The 13,199-nt window shown below is 36.8% G+C and overlaps 1 long non-coding RNA gene across 1 annotated transcript; it reads right to left on the bottom strand.

The window, feature by feature from the left end:
- Positions 1-3,355: 3,355 nt before the first annotated feature.
- On the bottom strand, positions 3,356-10,974 carry LOC149785549 (uncharacterized). The gene is made up of 5 exons (XR_016413517.1): positions 10,698-10,974; positions 5,470-5,628; positions 5,084-5,193; positions 4,461-4,711; positions 3,356-4,133 (listed from the first exon to the last, which is right to left on the bottom strand). It is a non-coding gene; the product is annotated as an uncharacterized LOC149785549 (long non-coding RNA).
- Positions 10,975-13,199: the final 2,225 nt, after the last annotated feature.

Here is a 13,199-nt window from a genome sequence, read left to right as displayed (position 1 = left end):
CCACTGCAGGGTCACAGAAGACATAGAGCATATTTTTAACAACTGCCATACACTTGAAAAAGAAAGGGCTAAGTTTAAAGTTAAACAGCATAAAATTGGATCCCCTACAACATACCCAGAATTCTTGATGAACACAAACCCCAATATTAATCTAACATTCAAAAATATCATAAGATTTATACACGAATCCAATCTACTCAAAAAAATCTAAGAAAGTAAATCAAAGACCAGTTAAAAATATAACAAATCACTGTTTGGGAATTATGACGGCCGGCTCGGTCTCGTGGGTTCACAGACTGACACAGCCGTTCATAGCCCGAATAATAAAAACCAGTTAAGGACGAATATTACAAAATCACTGTTTGGGAATTATGACGGCCTGCTAGGTCTCGTAGGTTCACAAACTGACACAGCCGTTCATACTCCGAATAATAAAAACCAATTAAGGCCACAAAAAATTAAAATAGGAAAATAGGAATTAATTAAAACAGGACTCCATAATAACATACAAACAACCATAAAAACAAGTTTTCATTCCAAACCAATAAGATAGGGAATCAAAATAAATAAGGAATTGATGAATAAAAAAAAAAAAAAAAAAAAAAAAAAAAAAATACTCCTAACCGTCTCCTTGTCTCTTAAACAACATCTGGCTGAACTTTTAAATCAAGCTTCCACAGCTATTTCTACTAACATACTCAGCCAAATCCAGGCAATGTTGGCAGACGACACTGAAGAATTTGAAACTTCCACGCTGGCAGCGGCCCTGGAAGTATCATCATCCAGCGGCGATGAAGCTGATGAACCTGCACCACCTAAACAGAGTGGAAAAAAGGAAGGCTCTGTCTACCGGAATATCGGACTGGGAAAGGCAATTGATGATATCAAAAAAGCGGGCCACTTCGTCAATGCCACAAGACCGGGTGTCCTAATGTGACCTCATCGCTGCCGACCAATCGTGGCGGGAGTCACATACTGCTTGGTTTGACACCTGGGGCATTTCAATCCAACTAAGAAACACGAGTGTGTGGTGTGACTATTCCCACTCATGTCTATTAGCCTTTCAGTCAGGTTGTTAAGGACTAGTTAGTCCTACACCTGAGTGGCTAAATTAAAAAGTACTCTTTGAGTACATAAAAGCCTGGGGGATGAGGCTCCTTTTCCTTCCCCCAGGAGTAATTAAAAATCACGCAGTGCGTGAATAAAAAAGTGGTACATGTTCAAAAGAACGAAAACCACTATAATCCAACTAACTAACTAACTAACTTTTGTCTTAGGGGGATGTTTTCCTTCACGTCCGCGCTTTTAGTATAAATTGAAAATCGCTTGGCAGTCTAGCTACCCTGTTCATTCGTTAACAAGACAATGAATACCAGAATTGTAAAGCTTCTAGAACTCCAGATGCACCTGGAATATGCCAGGGGTATAGTGAATGAGCTGGCTGCAGAGGCCATAGTAGAAGATCGAAGAATAAAGAAGGAAGAGGAGGAGAGAAGACAGAGGGAAGAGGAGGAAAAGAAAATAGGAGAGAGGATGGCTTACAAGACACCAGCGACAGAGGATTGGGGTGCTGAAGCCAATCATTCCGCCTCTGCACTCCCAAGAAAAAAAGTAAAAGGAGACTGGGGAAGAAGATGTGTGTGTGGTGCCAGGTCTGGAAGGTGCCATCATTAACCAGGTATCACTGGAGTTCAAAAACAAACAGCCCTTTTCAGGGCTACCCAAACCTTTAGAAAAGAAATAACAATCGATTTGCCAATGTGTGTATGTAGAGTAGTGTGAATATAAACACTTACTCTTTTTTCCGTGTGTGTGTGTGTGTGTGTGTGTGTGTTTGTAAGCGCTCACGTACGTTTGTGTGGATAGTAGATTATTGGGTTTAATTATAATGCTTTGCGTGTGTGGATAGTAGATTTGGGGTTTGTTAATTGCTGCTTCACGTATGTGGATAGGTGATAATATAAAATGAGAAAAGTAGGGATGTTTTTCTTCACGTACACGCGTTGTTTGGTTATGATCTAGGTAATATAACTTTTGTCTTAGGGGATGTTTTCCATCACGTCCGCGCTTTTCGTATAAGAATCTACAGTGTTCGTCGTTCGCACCATTCTAAGGAATAAAGACAAGGAAGATGGTGGCTGTAACAGAATTGTTTAACCAGTTGAAGGATATTTGATATTGGATGGTGGATGGAGCCTATGTAGTGGAAAGGATTGAACGTGAATGGAAGCATGAAGTTACCAGGGATTTTGCCAGAAGGCAAGTGACAAACCTGAAATTAGCTATGGATCTGGTGAAAGAGATGATAGAAGAAGAAGTAAAAAGACTAAGAGGCTTTATAAATCCAGAGTATGTAAAGATTGGTCACTTGAAAGAAGCCATGGATAATGTGCTAGAAGTAAAGTGTTTTTTGGAAGACATAATGGAATGGACAGAGTGGTCATTTGTCAAAAACGGCCTGGACCAGCTTAAGAAATCGGAAGAACTAATGAGAAAAGTAATGGAGGAAGAAGTAAAGAAAATAAAGGAGAAATGGAGTAAAGAAAGAAAGAATAAGGAAAATTTAAAGAAAAAGGAAGAGTTTGAGAGGCTCAATCAGAATTGGATCAAAGTCCAGGAAAAGTTTAGAGCATTGGGCCATCCAGACTGGATGCCAGAGGAGAAAAAGAAGAAGAAAGGAATGACGGAAAAAATAAGGGGATGGATAAAGAAGTTAAGGAGTTAGTTAAAGAAGAAGAAGAAACCCAAAGGCCCTTTCAGGGCCACCCACATCTCTCGAAAAGAGATAGACTTTCAATTGCCTACCCCCCTTTTTTTTTCTTTTTTTTTTATAAAAAAAAATAGAGACCCCTCCCTGTTTCAATTTTTTCCCCTCTTCCATTTCCATAGACCCATCAGGTCGGGACCTTATTAAAATAGGGCCCCGACCCTGTTCCATTTCCCCGTGACGCTCAACAGACCCACAATTTATTCCCATGCTAATTTCCCATTGACGCCAAAGTGACCCAGGGGTTTTCGTAATGTTAAATTTCCCATTGACGCCAAAGTTACCCAGGGTGTTTTTAATGCTAATTCCCCTTGACGCTAAAGTGACCCCATTCACTACTGGCGCCATACAAAGCAAAAAGACGAAAGTGAAAGCTAAAGATCTCCATCAGCAGCTTGGAAAAATATTGGAAAAGGAAGCAAACAAGACGTCAGGCGTTGGATCTCTTACAAACTTTTTTTTTTCAAGATTGTGAAATAAAATAAAATTCATAGACACAGTGGGGTTTTTTTAAACATCATTTGTATGTAGTACTGTACAGCAGAGGCTATGTTATGGCCATAATATCAGCATCAGATGGTACAGAAAGCAAGTTATGCTATGGCCCTGTTAGCATCAGAGGGTGCAAACAGCTGGTTTCGCTATGGCCCTGTAAGCATCAGAGGTTACCAACATTGGGTTTTGCTATGGCCCTGTCGCATCAGAGGTTACCAACAGCGGGTTTTGCTATGGCACTGTTGCATCAGGGGTATCAACAGCGGGTTTTGTTATGGCCCTGTTGCATCAGAGGGTAAAAACAGCGGGTTATGCACTAGCCCTATATAGCAGCTTCAGAGAGTTTAAACGGCAGTTAAAGTTTACGAGTAATGCTTTTGATTATTGCATTTATGAAGGAAATATGCATTTAAATTTCACTGATGTATCTTCATTAGTATAATAATAATGAGGACTTTGTATAGCGCCTAATCTTTAGAAGCTCTAAGCGCTTTACAACATTAGACAACACCTATAAGATAAGAAACATAATAATATTATTACAAAAACAAACAATATGAATTTAGAAAAACATTAAAAAATAAAAAACATGCTGAGAATATTTCAGATAGGAAACATTATTAGGTCTTTACGTTTGTTCTTGCTGTCGAAATAAGTGAGTTAAGATTTTTTTTCTGGGATGTTTTAAATACAATTGTTTGGATTTTTCCCGGTAAGGTTTCAAGCACTTGTAGTTATCTTGCAAATCGTGATGTCAGAGCCTGGACAGCCGTCGACTTGTCTGGTCTCAGAGATTGGCTGCATAGAGATGGTGCTAACTATCATGCGACAGGATTCCGGATTATTTCCTCCAGAACTGCCATCAACTCTTCTGAAAGAAGAAATGTTTCCCACCATAATTTAAGAAAGAAGAATTTCATCCACTGCCTATATACACGCTGAAAATTTATATAAGAAAAATTTGTAAATAGGAATAAAAATTAAAATGCTATTAATAAACATAAATAGTATTTGAATATATCATTATTTTGTTACAATATATGATTTTGAATATGTGCTACAAATATAAATCTGCACCAACTTTATTTTGATTAAAATCCAGGACTTTGTTTTGATTAAGTAGTAATATTGGAATATTGATAGCCCCATCAAATCAGTTATGATTTCATACATGCTGAAGTCATGCAATTTACATTACCCTTTTCCAGAGGTATTTTAGCTGAAGCTGGAATCCATTGGGTCACTCTCATCTGGTTTGTAGCTTGAATCATCGGACTCCCTTATCATGGAACACTCATCACCAATATCATGAACATCGGTATCAGGGTCTGTGTCCGGTTCATCAAAACTGTATATTTTGTTCTCCATTTCATTATTTGTGGGGAATGCCTAAAGAACACTGAATGCCTTTGCTCCTTCCCTGTACGTGCCGGACATTTACCTGACAACCTGTGAAATGTGAAATATCATACATGTGTACACTGATTATCATGGTTTTCACACAGATGAGTAATTCTCGTGAATATGCTTATCAATAACAGTGTTTTATTGTTCAGTAACAAAAAGTGGACAAGTGCTTGGTATACTGAGACAAGTGCTTACACCATCATACTGAACTTAGTTAATATAATGTTACCCGTGTCATTTGCTTGTTAATTGTTAATGGTGAGATTATAACATTGAGTCACTTGACATCATTGAATTACAACAGTACACATGCACAGTATGACTGAAAGATATTACTAAACTTGATGAGTTGAAATATCTTGTAGTGGAGTGTGCATTCATTCATGGAACTAGTTATATATGTATTATTATTACCAAAATTAATTTGTTTTCCCTCTCTCTAATGCTTGAATTCTCTTGGATCTCTTAATTGTCCTGTCAGTCTGACATTCAACAGCAATACTGAATGATGGTGTGTCTAGTCCCTGAAACAAAAACAAAAAATGTGTTTGGCAATTTCTAGTTAATACCTCTGCATTAGATATGGTGGTCAAATTTAAGTTTTATGTATGTTTGAACAATAAATGACAAATGCATCAAACCTCTTTCGTTACTTATAGAAACTATGGCTGATCATAAATTTTGACATATAGCCAACACACTGCAGAGCTTTTCAGCAATACATTATGACATATCTTTATTGATTTACTAGTACGCTATCATATATGAGGCCATATGAAATGATATGAAGCTATACCAACCATTTAAACACTAGAAATGCATGGAAAGTTCTCGGACACATCAATATGCACACAAGGATATGTCACACCATCTACTGTTGACTGTGTGATTGGTGTCTTTTGGGTTCTCTCTTGCACATTATCTTCTGGGGGCTGGTTCTGAAAAATCTCTTTCAACACCTAACAAAATGATACAAAAAAATCGAGCGGCATTAGAAGTTTAAAACGTTAACAATATTAAAGGCTAAATTCTTCTTATATTACCGTATATGATTCTGTACACAATGTAAATAATAATAATAATAATAATAATAATAATAATCTACTTTCCACATCGAACAAACATTATTATTTCCATTTGCATTCCATGGGTTGTGAGTGTGAATCCGACCTAGAGCAGGATCCACTGACACAATTAAGCACAATCAATACATCAACTTGTGAAATATCATTATTATTATTGTTGAAAACGGCAACAGACAGAAAACAAGCTACGGCAGCCACAATAATTTTTTTTCTACGGTGAGGTCCAAACAATGCGGGGGGGGGGGCAAGAAAAATATCCCTTTGATTTAGGCTTTGCACCATTGCATGCACAAACACACACATACACACACAATTCATGATAAGACAGGTTTTATAAATTTTTAAGTAAGGGTGGACCTATTACGATTTGCAAACACCCTTACACTAAAACCACCCCCCTCGCATTAATCGCTCGTAAGATTGGTATATTTGAGGCAAGAGTGTAGGGTTGACGACAAATAATATAGCCTACTAAAATCAATAAACTTTTACCCTTGCTCGCTCTATTTTTAAAAAGCTCCTCACGGGCTACGTGTTGTAAAGCATGCTGTAACCCTTGATTTTTTGGGATTTGGTGTGCATGTACTCTGGGTTATTTGACACTTAGAACTGGATTTGGCAGGATTCGTCTAATGGTCTTAATCCCAAATGACCGTTTCAGTTTAGTGGCGGGATCAAAATCGTCTTCTCTGAAGTGGTCCCTACAGACAACCTGACTAGTTCCTCTGTCACTATTCGGCTCAGTCCAGCCTTTTGTCGTTCGTATCTGCTTAATCCATTGTTTTCTTGAAACAGGATTAGTAGGAAATGTGTGCAAACTCACTCCTTCTCGTGTTGTATTGCTACAACCTCCAACAATACACCTTTTTGCCATTTTTTCACACACGGCTCTACTTGTTGAACGTAACTAGAATGAAAAGTGGAAAGCCGTGTTCCCTACACTGCATCACTTCCGCTTTGCCTTTCGGAAATTACCGAGCGCGAAATCAGCTAGGAGCGTTTTGTCTCCAACGATAAAAAATCGATGCTCTGTAGTCATTATTTTCATTAATGTTGAGGTATATGGCATAATACCTATACAAATCGCTTCGTGAAGGTTAAATTCATAACATAAACGAAAGTCGTGTGAGCGCACTAGTAGACCTTTAAAGTCTGCGTATAAGGTTGCTGTATATAGAGAGCAGGTAAAGGATTTTGCTTAAGGTTTGGTTTGTGGTTCATAGGAAGGAACTGAATTCAAATACCATATGTTTGACCTTATTCAATACTTTTGTGCATGTCATCTATAAGGCAGAATATAACATGTTATCATGATAATTTGTTTAAATTAAAAATGTGACTGTCATTTGACATAGCCCCCCCCCCCAACTCCTTATCAATGACTGGATGAAGACTTTTGATAAATTATCAGTATAGAGATGCCAACATTTTCTGATTTTGCAGAATTTGTTTTAGATGTTTAATGCAGACTCCTCCTTTGAATTATATTGACATATTTAGCTGAAAATATAAATTCAGGGATACAATTTTTGATGAGAAGTTTTCTACATGGACATAGGAGGGAAGAAAAGTACTTAAGTGTTCTATCCAGAGTGTCATACATTTAGAGATGACATTATGAAAGTTAGGTCCATCAGATGTTCTTCAAATTTCATCATCAAAAAGGCAGACGAAGGTACTAAAATCTGATGATTGCAAGTGTGAGCAAATTAATTTTTCTGAAAAAGGATAGGGCAAAAATACACAGACTTAAGACTATTTATGAAGCCGTTTTGCTAGTTCACAAGCACAATTTAAACAGATAAAGAACAAGTCAGACTTAAAGATACAATACTTTAACCAGCTACACTTTATTTTACATCAGATAATATGAGAAAATATCAGATTTGTACAGTTTTCACTCCAAAGATTGAACTTTAAGCAGACCACATACGTGTCTGGAAGAGAGTGATTTTGGATTTTTAGTGTAGCTTTAACAATTTATGAGCCATATCACTACGATGATTGCACTGTGGCAGTTTATAGTGATGTAAAGCACTGTGTCATCATACTGCAGACATTTAGCATCATGTCCCACCGAGTCACATTATCCTGACACCAAGCCGACCAGTTCTAACACTAGCCTATTAAATTAATACTGAGCACCTAGCGAGGTAGCTGCTAGTACCATTTTCAAAAGTCTTTGATATGACTCAGTCGGGGTTAGAACCCACAACCCCCTACATCCAAGATGAATGCTCTAATCAACTAGGTGACTTGAACATTGAAATTTTGTGAAAAATTTGAAGAGCTAACCTAACGGACAAAGTGCACCAAAGAATAAATTATTTAACATGTTTTCAGTTGCTGCTTCTCATAAGTTTTGTTTTGTACCTTTTTGGTAAATTTAAGAAAACTAATAATAAAAATCACAAAAATATTGCTAGTTGGAAAAGATCAGTTGAATAAAGTTGTGGTCCAAAACAATCGCCAGCTATTAAAGCTAATGTAACCTAGGTTCAATTCCAAAATTTCGTCTCTTGCACAGAGTTTAGTTTCTCAGCATTTGACCAATGTGATATGTTATTTTAAAAGGAATCTGCATGAATCATGTTTATTTTAGAATTCCATATGTACTGGATCCTTTTGGTATCCTACTCAGTATGCTTAACACATAGTTTGAATAGAAACTCTGTGCATAAAGTGAATGCCCAGTAGTAGTAATAGGGGGCACTCTAGTGTCAATGGGAATTATCATTACAGAGAGGGTCAAGGCACTTTGGCGTCAAGGGGAATTTAACATGGATAGGGCAATCTAGCGATAAGGGGAATTTAACATAGGGAATTTAACAAAGCATATTGGGCCTGTCTAGCATCAAGGAGAATTAAACAGGGGTGACAACAATGTGGAAACAATGGCAATATTGTTGTAAGTGGCTGACCTCAATCGGGTGGAGGAGTTAGTAACATTGTTGCAAGTGGCTGGTCTCAGATTGCACACGTGTGTAACAGGTACCTGTTGCATAATCACTATATTCTTGTATCCGAGATTTATATGTAAAGCATTACCTAGATCTGAAATTATACTGGCGTTGTTCATAAATTTGCATAGCTAAAATGATGATATAAATAGCTACAACCAAGGAAAAGACCAACACCAAAATGGGTGTGACTGAAAGTAACGCTAAAATTACGAAATTGTCCCAGAATTTAACGGAGACTGAATATATCCCGGGACATTAGATTACATTAGTTTAGACTATTATTGATAAACCTAGTAACTGTTTATAACCGAAACTTATATAAAAATCCAGCAGGAATATCCGTTGCATATTTATAGCCCCGTCTTGTGTGACAATCCTATTTAAAAACCCAAATATATATTTAAAGCTACAACATGTGGAAAGTCCTATGGAAAAACCCAAGTCTATATTTATAGTGACACTACTCCACATTCACACAAAACAAACACTCATGAGTGTAGGGACAACGGGTCTGTTAAGGGCAAGACACACACATACACAATCCAACGTCAGGTATTAGCTTAGAATGTGAACAAAGAAGATGAAATTTCACAAAAATATGACACGTACTATACCATCCATTGTATCATACTCACTATCCAAATGCCCTGTGTTAACTTAAAATGTAAGAGAAGGAGATAAAATCTCACAAGATGGACTATCTCTTACATTACCAAAAATAATATGTGGAAAAACGCTAGTATCTATTTATAGTCACCACTGGTAGGAATTCCTTTATAAAAAATTAGTATTTATTTTTAGCTACAACTTGTGGGAAATTCCTATGAAAAAAACCACTATCTATTTATAATCTCATCTTGGAGGAAAGTCCTATGAACTAACCTAGTGTCTATTTATTGTCACAACTTGTAGGAAATTCCTTTATAAAAACCCAAGTCAATATTCATAGCCTCAAAAATTCTAGCTTCAATGACGTCACTGTACTGAACACTAGGGGAATAATGGCAACAGTGTTGCAAGTGGCTGACCTGAATACGCGCTACTGTAGGTAGGTAGGTAGGTGAAATGAATTTGAAAGGGACAAAGGAAGTTTTAAAGGGACAAAAAAGACCAATACATACACACACAAACAAGCGTACGCGCGCACACATACACATAAACACACAAACCAAACGTAAGCGTCCACACAAACGTAGGAGTGCACACACACACACATGCACACACACACACACACACAGAGAAGGACGAATACAAAACAAACCCCAAATCTACTTTACACAGAGGGAAGAGGTAAATAAAAGACTCAAATATACTACCAACACATAAGGAAGTGAAAACAAACTCCAAATATACTATCTACACAGAGGAAGAGAAAAAAAAAACATATATACTATCCACACAGAGGTGACACGTAAAAAACAAACCCCTATATCAAATATCTACACAGAGGGAAGAAAGAAAAAATAACCCAATATACACAATCCACACAGAGGGAATAAGAAGAAAAAACATTATATAGTAACCATACAGTGAAGAAATAACCCATTATATATACTATCAACTCAGAGTGAAGGAAATAAAACATGATATATTATCAACACAGAGTGAAGAAGACAAAGTTTTTTTGAAGGCACTAAAACCCTCACCAACAATGACCAACTCTACCAAACACCCCTTCCAAACACACACACACACACGCACTCACTCACTCAAAAACCCATTTAACCCATTATGCTATGGCGTCAGTGTGTGATTTTATAAACAATCAAGACACACACGATGGATGAACAGACTGACTATTTTTTCCCACTTGCATGCCTAAAGTGCGTACGTGAAAGAAAACATCCCTTTCATCGCAATTCTAATTAACAAATGCCCCAGACGGATAGAGAAAGGTGAAAGAGCACATATTCATACAGTGTCAGTAAAAACAAAACACACCATCCTTATGATAAAACCTCAAGACCAAGAAACACTTACGTTTTCTTTCTGGTCTATTCTCTTTTTGAAGTTAGTATGACATTTTACATCAGGGCCAATGCATCGGCTCAAATTGTCAATTTTTCCATTTCCATCTCTTCACTACCACAAGTTCTTCCTCATTGTCATTTTTTTTTGTTCTTCTGAACCCCTCTCCTCTTTCTCCTCTTGTTTCTGTTTCTTCTCTTTTCTCTTAGGTCACCCTGACGCCCAGTGTCCTTTCTCCTGACAACGATAACAGATATCTAGACTTTTGTCTCTCTTTCTTGGACGAAGCAGGTATTCTGGACACAAATACCCATTTACCTTGCAGACATAGCAAACTTCATCAGCACTTATATACTTTCGTATGACTCTCATTAAATCAACGACCAGAAGGGTAAGCTTTGTTGACATTTTCGCTTGTGAATTATGCTTTTGTATGACTCTTAGCAAATCTTTGACCAGCAGGTTGATCTGTGCTGACTCTTCCATCTTCTTGATCGTTTGAGAGATGAATGAATACTCTGACTCTAAGACACTCTCCCTATAAACAGGGACCTTCTGCGTATAAAACTTTGTCAAATGAAATTTTGCGACAAGATGAAACGATTTCATTGAGAAAGTAAAAGGCAATGACGTGCCGTGTCGCCTCACACAAGAGCTGAAGTGTTAGCTCAAATCCATGCCAGCAATATCGAAGACGACATAACTGAGCTTGAATCAATGCTCTCAACTTATGCCACAAAACCAAGAGTCCTGATTCACGCAAAAGAAATTAGTTTGGTCCATAAAAAAATATTACCACATTTGAGAAACGCAAAATCGAACTTCCAGAAAATTCAGAACGACGGCATACACCTACAACGTTAAATGTTAAGAGTTTTAAAGTTTTAAAATAAAAACTAAACGATCTGTTTTCCAAGGAGAAAGTAGATACCAAGCGACAATGACGATCCATGTCACACAACACTTTTCAAAATGTGCTGGTAGAGGTTTGTGCTAGCAATCTACACGGTTAAATTTAATGGTTTACGTCAATGGCTGCTATTTCTTTGTAATTAAATTTGTGTACAAATGATATGTGTGTAAGCGAAAGCTAACACACACACACACACAATTCTAGTCGATACATTTTATTGTCAAACTTTAATGTTTCAACACATTTTGTTTCCCGGTAATGCTATGTCACCTGCTGTTTCCTTACATAATCCAAACAATCATTATAAGTAATGAAAGTCAGACAAATAGGTCATTGTGGTCTACTTTTGACAATAGCGAATAATACCATCCACGGTAAGTATATACATAACGTTTCATGAATATAAATAAAACAGTGGCGAGAAGCAGAACTAAATATACAACTTTAACGTTAATGCATACGCTGAGGACAACAAACGAAAACTACATAGAGCATTCCTGATGCTTTTCTCTTGCGGACGATACAGTGGACCAGTCGGATAAAGGCTGATCAACCGCCCATATTTGCGTATGCATGTTGTATTTTTTAGGATTTTCAAAATTTATCTGAGTAACGATCTACTTCGCATCATTTCAGCTAAATCCCATTTTTATGTTTTAATCTAAAATTTATTGACATAATTTTTCTTTTCCAATTCAAACATATTTATTACAAAATATCAATCTGATCGGAGACTTGATCATAACATTAAGGTCTTAATTAGCTATGCAAATCATTAACATGATTCTAACTAATAAAAAAAATAATATCAAAATTAGTTCAGTGATGAAAGAAAGAGAAAACGATTCGATAGCTTTTTTATGTCACACACACACACATACATACATGCATATATATATATATATATATATATATATATATATATATATATATATATATATATATATATATATATATATATATAAATGAGGCCCCAAGTGCCCGAGTGGTCTAAAGCACTCTCCGTTACGGAGATCACTGCCTTCTCACCTCTGTTCTTTCACGGGTTTTCTCGGGTTCTTCCTCCACCATTAATACTGGCCGCTATGCATTCTTGTGCTGAAAAATTGTGTTAAACCTTATAACAACAACAACAACATTCATATATATAATCTCTATGTTTGCCATTGGAATGTGTCATAAAATTCACACGAACTTACATGATTGCGGAATATAAATTATTATCTGTTTCAAATGAAACGTCCCTTGTAATTTTGTAAGGCTAATGATCTTGTCAATCAATGATCCTATTGTTTCAAAGGTTAATTCCTTATGTATGCTTTCCTCTGGGGCCGAGAGACGAAAGGTCCATTATGGTGACGACAAAATGTGGCAGCACTATAATTAACCACCCCATGTCTGTATGTAGGAGATATGTGCAGAGGATAATAATGTTTACATCTCATAAAGTCCCAATATATACAGTTATGCAAGTGTATTAAAAGATACATAATTATTTTGGATATTATGTTACACGTGTAGCGGTTCAAGTAGACCACTTACTAATTCTGCATATTATGTTACACGTGTAGCGGTTCAAGTAGACCACTTACTAATTCTGG

The sequence above is a fragment of the Sinohyriopsis cumingii genome, chromosome 13 (assembly GCF_028554795.1).
Source record: "Sinohyriopsis cumingii isolate HCF-2022 chromosome 13, ASM2855479v2, whole genome shotgun sequence".
Classification (NCBI taxonomy): Eukaryota; Metazoa; Mollusca; class Bivalvia; order Unionida; family Unionidae; genus Sinohyriopsis; species Sinohyriopsis cumingii.
This window is presented reverse-complemented; position numbering and strand designations above follow the sequence as displayed.